Source organism: Quercus robur, chromosome 5 (assembly GCF_932294415.1).
Source record: "Quercus robur chromosome 5, dhQueRobu3.1, whole genome shotgun sequence".
Lineage (NCBI taxonomy): Eukaryota > Viridiplantae > Streptophyta > Magnoliopsida > Fagales > Fagaceae > Quercus > Quercus robur.
The window spans coordinates 58,745,365-58,750,602 of record NC_065538.1 but is presented as its reverse complement, the minus strand read 5'-3'; the positions used below and the strand labels follow the sequence as shown (position 1 = coordinate 58,750,602).

At 39.0% G+C, this 5,238-nt stretch overlaps 1 pseudogene; it reads left to right on the top strand.

Moving 5' to 3' along the window:
* The first annotated feature begins 375 nt into the window (after nt 1-375).
* LOC126726464 (receptor like protein 29-like) lies at nt 376-1,416 on the top strand (annotated as a pseudogene).
* The last annotated feature ends 3,822 nt before the right edge of the window (nt 1,417-5,238 follow it).

The window sequence follows — 5,238 nt, the reverse complement described above, 5'->3', positions numbered from 1 at the left end:
GAGAATTTAGCATGTTAAACTAGGGGATTTTAGAGACATCAAAGTTCTGAAAGTGTGGAATACTTTGCCTAATGTGTTGCATTTGGAGGAAGTGAAATTCTAGGAAATTTGAAGGCTTCAATTGAGTCTCTATTCTTAAGATCACCACATTTCCCATACATATCTATCAAAGTAGATTGGATATGCATGCTTCCATGATCAAAGCGTAATTTTAGAACATAAGAGTGAATCTGCTTACCAAATTGAATATTATTGGACCCACTAGACCAATTCAAGAAGCCTACAAATGATCGAATCGAAGGCCTCTTCCCCCAAAACTGCATAATTGAAAATAATTTGAGAGCATCAAACAATAAACCATTATCTGCATAGACTATGTCAGAAATTACCAGCTTAAGGGTCCTGAACTTAGCCCAAAACAACCTACTGGGAGAAATCCCCAGCAAGATTGGTGGAATGTTCAATTTAGAGCAACTTGATTTGAGTTACAACAATATAATGGGTGAAATCCCAGGAGAAATTGGAGGGCTAGAGAGTTTGACCATATTAGACCTGAGTTGGAATGGAATTGAATGGAATGTGCCTTGTTCTCTTGGTCAGCTTCATGTTTTACAAAAGATTGACTTGAGCTCAAACAGGCTTGTGGGAATGATTCCACCAGATGTAGGGAAGCTCAACAGGTTGGCCTTGCTTGATTTGAGCCACAATCTTCTTAATGGGCCTATCCCTGAAACACTCTCAGGTTTAGAGCATTTGGAGTATCTACTAGTTGATCACAACCCTATAAATACAAGTATACCTTTGTCTATAGGGACGCTTAGGAATCTCAAATCACTGAGCTTCTCTGGGTGTGGACTTACAGGCCCAATACCCAACTCTACAGCTACATTGGAAAATCTCACTGCTCTTGATCTAGACAATAACAATCTCACTGGGACAATTCCTCCAAATTTAGGGGCACTTCCAAATCTTGATCAGCTAAACTTAAGCTACAATCAGCTAAGTGGGCAGGTACAACTCTCAGAGGAGTTCATTGACAAGCTTGGGAAGAGGCTGGATATTAGAGGCAATTCTGGGCTCTGCACAAGCAACCAGATGTACAAAAAGTAGAACAGTTCTACATCTCTCGAAGCTCCTGTTTGTTTGAATACAACAGAACCCAAAAATGACAAAACCATGTCTGATAAACAACCAGATGATGATGAGAGGATGAAGCCATCTTGGTACCACGACAAGATGAGTTCAATTTCTCCCCTACAGATGAATCAAAAGCTCATTTCACTTACTTTAGCTGCTAGTTTTTTGTTGTTTGTTTCATGATTTTCTTAACGTGGGACTGTAACTAAGTGTTAATTCTATATGAGGGTCAAGTCAGTCACTAGCTTTTGTTTCAGTTTTTTTGCTGAAATAGTTTTTGTTTCAGTTTATATTCACGAGTCATTTTCTTTGCATGTTTGAGATATGCATAGATAAGTTAATGCAATGTACCGATAGACATTAATCAATGGTTGAAAAATTGGGAGCGCCTGCAAGTGAGAAAAAGCTAGGGACCAAAACCCCTTTTGAGGATTTTTTGGTATCTACCATGAAACGCGAATCTCATAAATCTCAAGTCTAATCAACTAATATTGCCATCTATCAATTGCAGCAGAGAAAAGTAGAAGTGTCGGGTGTTATCTTTAAGGAGAATTCACCCTTCTCAAGTTAAAAGGATATGCTTCAGTACTTTTGTAGGAGACAGAGAGAGAGAGAGAGAGAGAACCTCAAAATCATATCATAACAGTAGTGCACAAATCAAGGGTTGTGTCATAATCCGAATATTACCTCTACCTGCAAAGCTCGCGGATAGTTCGGATTTCACCAATAAAACAGGGTTATTATTATTATGTAATTTACTTTAAGAAATTTTTTATGAAAAATTATATAAGTTGTAAAAAAAATGTAATTGTAAGGATTGGATTTGATGCTGGGTCCAAAACAATGAATTTGTAGAGAGTGGGTAAAAGAATTAGACTTAAGTGAATGGGATACCAGTTATAATGAATTTCCAAGACAATCAAATAGAAATGAACCAGGTTTGTACAAGAAAGTTTGTCCTCAACACAATCTGAGGAGCTCTGTTCTAGTATATATTGGATGACAATGGTTACAGGAGTTGTTGAGATTGCAACAACGCTTTCTCTATTTTTCCCCCTCCTATTCTCTGGAGTTTCTACCCTCATTTATACTACATCTCTCCTTCATCTTTACACTACACTTGGACAATTGATGGTTTACACTGATACTTGTCCCATCAGCACCCTCTAGAAGTTTTCTGGGGTGGTAGTAGATTTCCTTTAAATATTTTTGGGTTCCCATCTTCTTTGTAAGTTTATGGCGTACGTTCCTATCACTAGAACTTCCTAGAAGGTCACTTTGATCATTAGGATTTATACCTGATCTGCGTTTAGCTTATCCGAGGAGATATTCCTCCTCGGACTCAGAACTCACGCTCTCAGCCAAAGCCCCACGTTCTCAGCCAAAGTCCAAAACCCAATTAACACACAATGATATCTTTGAAGTGGTTAAACAGAACCTTAGCTATATTGAGTCCTCGAATCACATACTTTGGGGAAATTAACACACACTGACATCTTTGAAGTGGTTAAACAGAACCTTAGCTATGCTTGGCTCTTTAGACCACATACTTCGGGGAAATTAACACACACTGGCATCTTTAAAGTGGTTAAACAGAACTTTAGCTATGCTGAGTCCTTGGACCACATACTTTGAGGAAATTAACACACACTGACATCTTTGAAGTGGTTAAACAAAACCTTAGTTATGCTTGGCTCCTCAGACCACATGCTTTAGGGAAATTAACACACACTGGCATCTTTGAAGTAGTTAAACAAAACCTTAGCTATGCTGAGTCCTCAGACCACATATTTTGGGGAAATTAACACACACTTACATCTTTGAAGTGGTCAAACAGGACCTTACCTATGTTTGGCTCTTCGGACCACATGCTTTAGGGAAATTAATACACACTGGCATCTTTGAAGTGGTTAAACGGAACCTTAGTTATGCTGAGTTGTCAAACTACATACTTTGGGGAAATTAACACACACTGACATCTTTGAAGTGGTTAAACAGAACCTTAGCTATGCTGAGTCCTCAGACCACATATTTTGGGGAAATTAACACACACTGACATCTTTAAAGAGGTTAAACAGAACGTTAGATATGCTGAGTCCTCAGATCACATGCTTTGGGGAAATTAACACACCCTGGCATCTTTGAAGTGGTTAAACAGAACCTTAGCTATGCTTGGCTCTTCGAACGTCATGCTTTGGGGAAATTAACACACACTGGCATCTTTGAAGTGGTTAAACCGAACCTTAGTTATGCTGAGTCCTCGAACCACATACTTTGGGAAAATTAACACACACAGACATTTTTGAAGTGGTTAAATAAAACCTTAGCTATGCTTGGCTCCTCAGACCACATGCTTTGGGGAAATTAACACACACTGACATCTTTGAAGTGGTTAAATAGAACCTTAGTTATGCTGAGTCTTCGGACCACATACTTTGGGGAAATTAACACACACTAACATCTTTGAAGTGGTTAAACAAAACCTTAACTACGCTTGGCTCCTCAGACCACGTGCTCTGGGGAAATTAACACACACTGACATCTTTGAAGTGGTTAAATAGGACCTTAACTATGCTGAGTTTTCGGACCACATACTTTGGAAAAATTAACACACATTGACATCTTTGAAGTGGTTAAACAAAACCTTAGCTATGTTTGGCTTCTCGGACCACATGCTTTGGAGAAATTAATACACACTGGCATCTTTGAAGTGGTTAAACAGAACATTAGCTATACTAAGTCGTCAAACCACATAATTTTTGGGAAATTAACACACACTGACATCTTTGAAGTGGTTAAACAGAACCTTAGCTATACTGAGTCCTCAGACCACATACTTTGGGAAAATTAACACACACTGACATCTTTGAAGTGGTTAAACAGAACCTTAGCTATGCTGAGTCCTCGGATCACATACTTTGGGGAAATTAACACACACTGACATCTTTGAAGTGGTTAAACAGAACCTTAGCTATGCTGAGTCCTCGGATCACATACTTTGGGGAAATTAACACACACTGACATCTTTGAAGTGGTTAAACAGAACCTTAGCTTTGCTTGGCTCTTCGGACCATATGCTTTGGGGAAATTATTACACACTGGCATCTTTGAAGTGGTTAAACATAATCTTAACTATGCTGAGTCCTCGGACCACATACTTTGAGGAAATTAACACACACTGACATCTTTGAAGTGGTTAAATAGAACCTTAGTTATGCTTGGCTCCTCAGACCACATGTTTTGGGGAAATTAACACACACTGGCATCTTTGAAGTGGTTAAACAAAACCTTAGCTATGCTAAGTCCTCAGACCACATACTTTGGGGAAATTAACGCACATTAACATCTTTGAAGTGGTTAAACAGAATCTTAGCTATGCTGAGTCCTCGGACCACATACTTTGTGGAAATTAACACACACCGACATCTTTGAAGTGATTAAACAGAACCTTAACTATGCTGAGTCCTTGGACCACATACTTTGGAGAAATTAACACACACCGACAACTTTCTAAGTGTTTAAACTAAACTCAATCATGCCTCGGTCCTCGGACCAGATGATTTGGGAAGGTTTACACTCCATGACAACTCTCTACAAGTGTTTAAACTAAACTCAATCATGCCTCAGTCCTCGGAGTAGATGATGTGGGAAGGTTAACACTCCATGATAACTCTCTACAAGTGTTTAAATTGAACTCAATCATGCCTCGATCCTCAAACTAGATGACGTGGGAAGGTTAACACTTAATGGAATCTCTCTCCATGTGTTTAAACTGAGCTCAATCTTGCCTCAGTCCTCGAACCACCTGCTTTGGGAAAATTAATACTCTATGACATCTTTTAAGTATCAACAAAACCTTAGTTATGCATGGATATTCGAACCACATACTTTGGGAAAAGTAACGTTCCATGATATCTATTTGTTTCTCACTAAGTGTCAAGATAGACCCAAGATTATAACCAATTATGGGGCTCGTAAAACGGCACTTCCACGGGTGTAAATCAAAGGATCAAGTAGGGATTGCTAAATGAGGCACAATTCTAAGGGCTTCTGACATCAAGTATATGCCCTATACCTCTATCAAGGGGCTAGTTCTCGCGG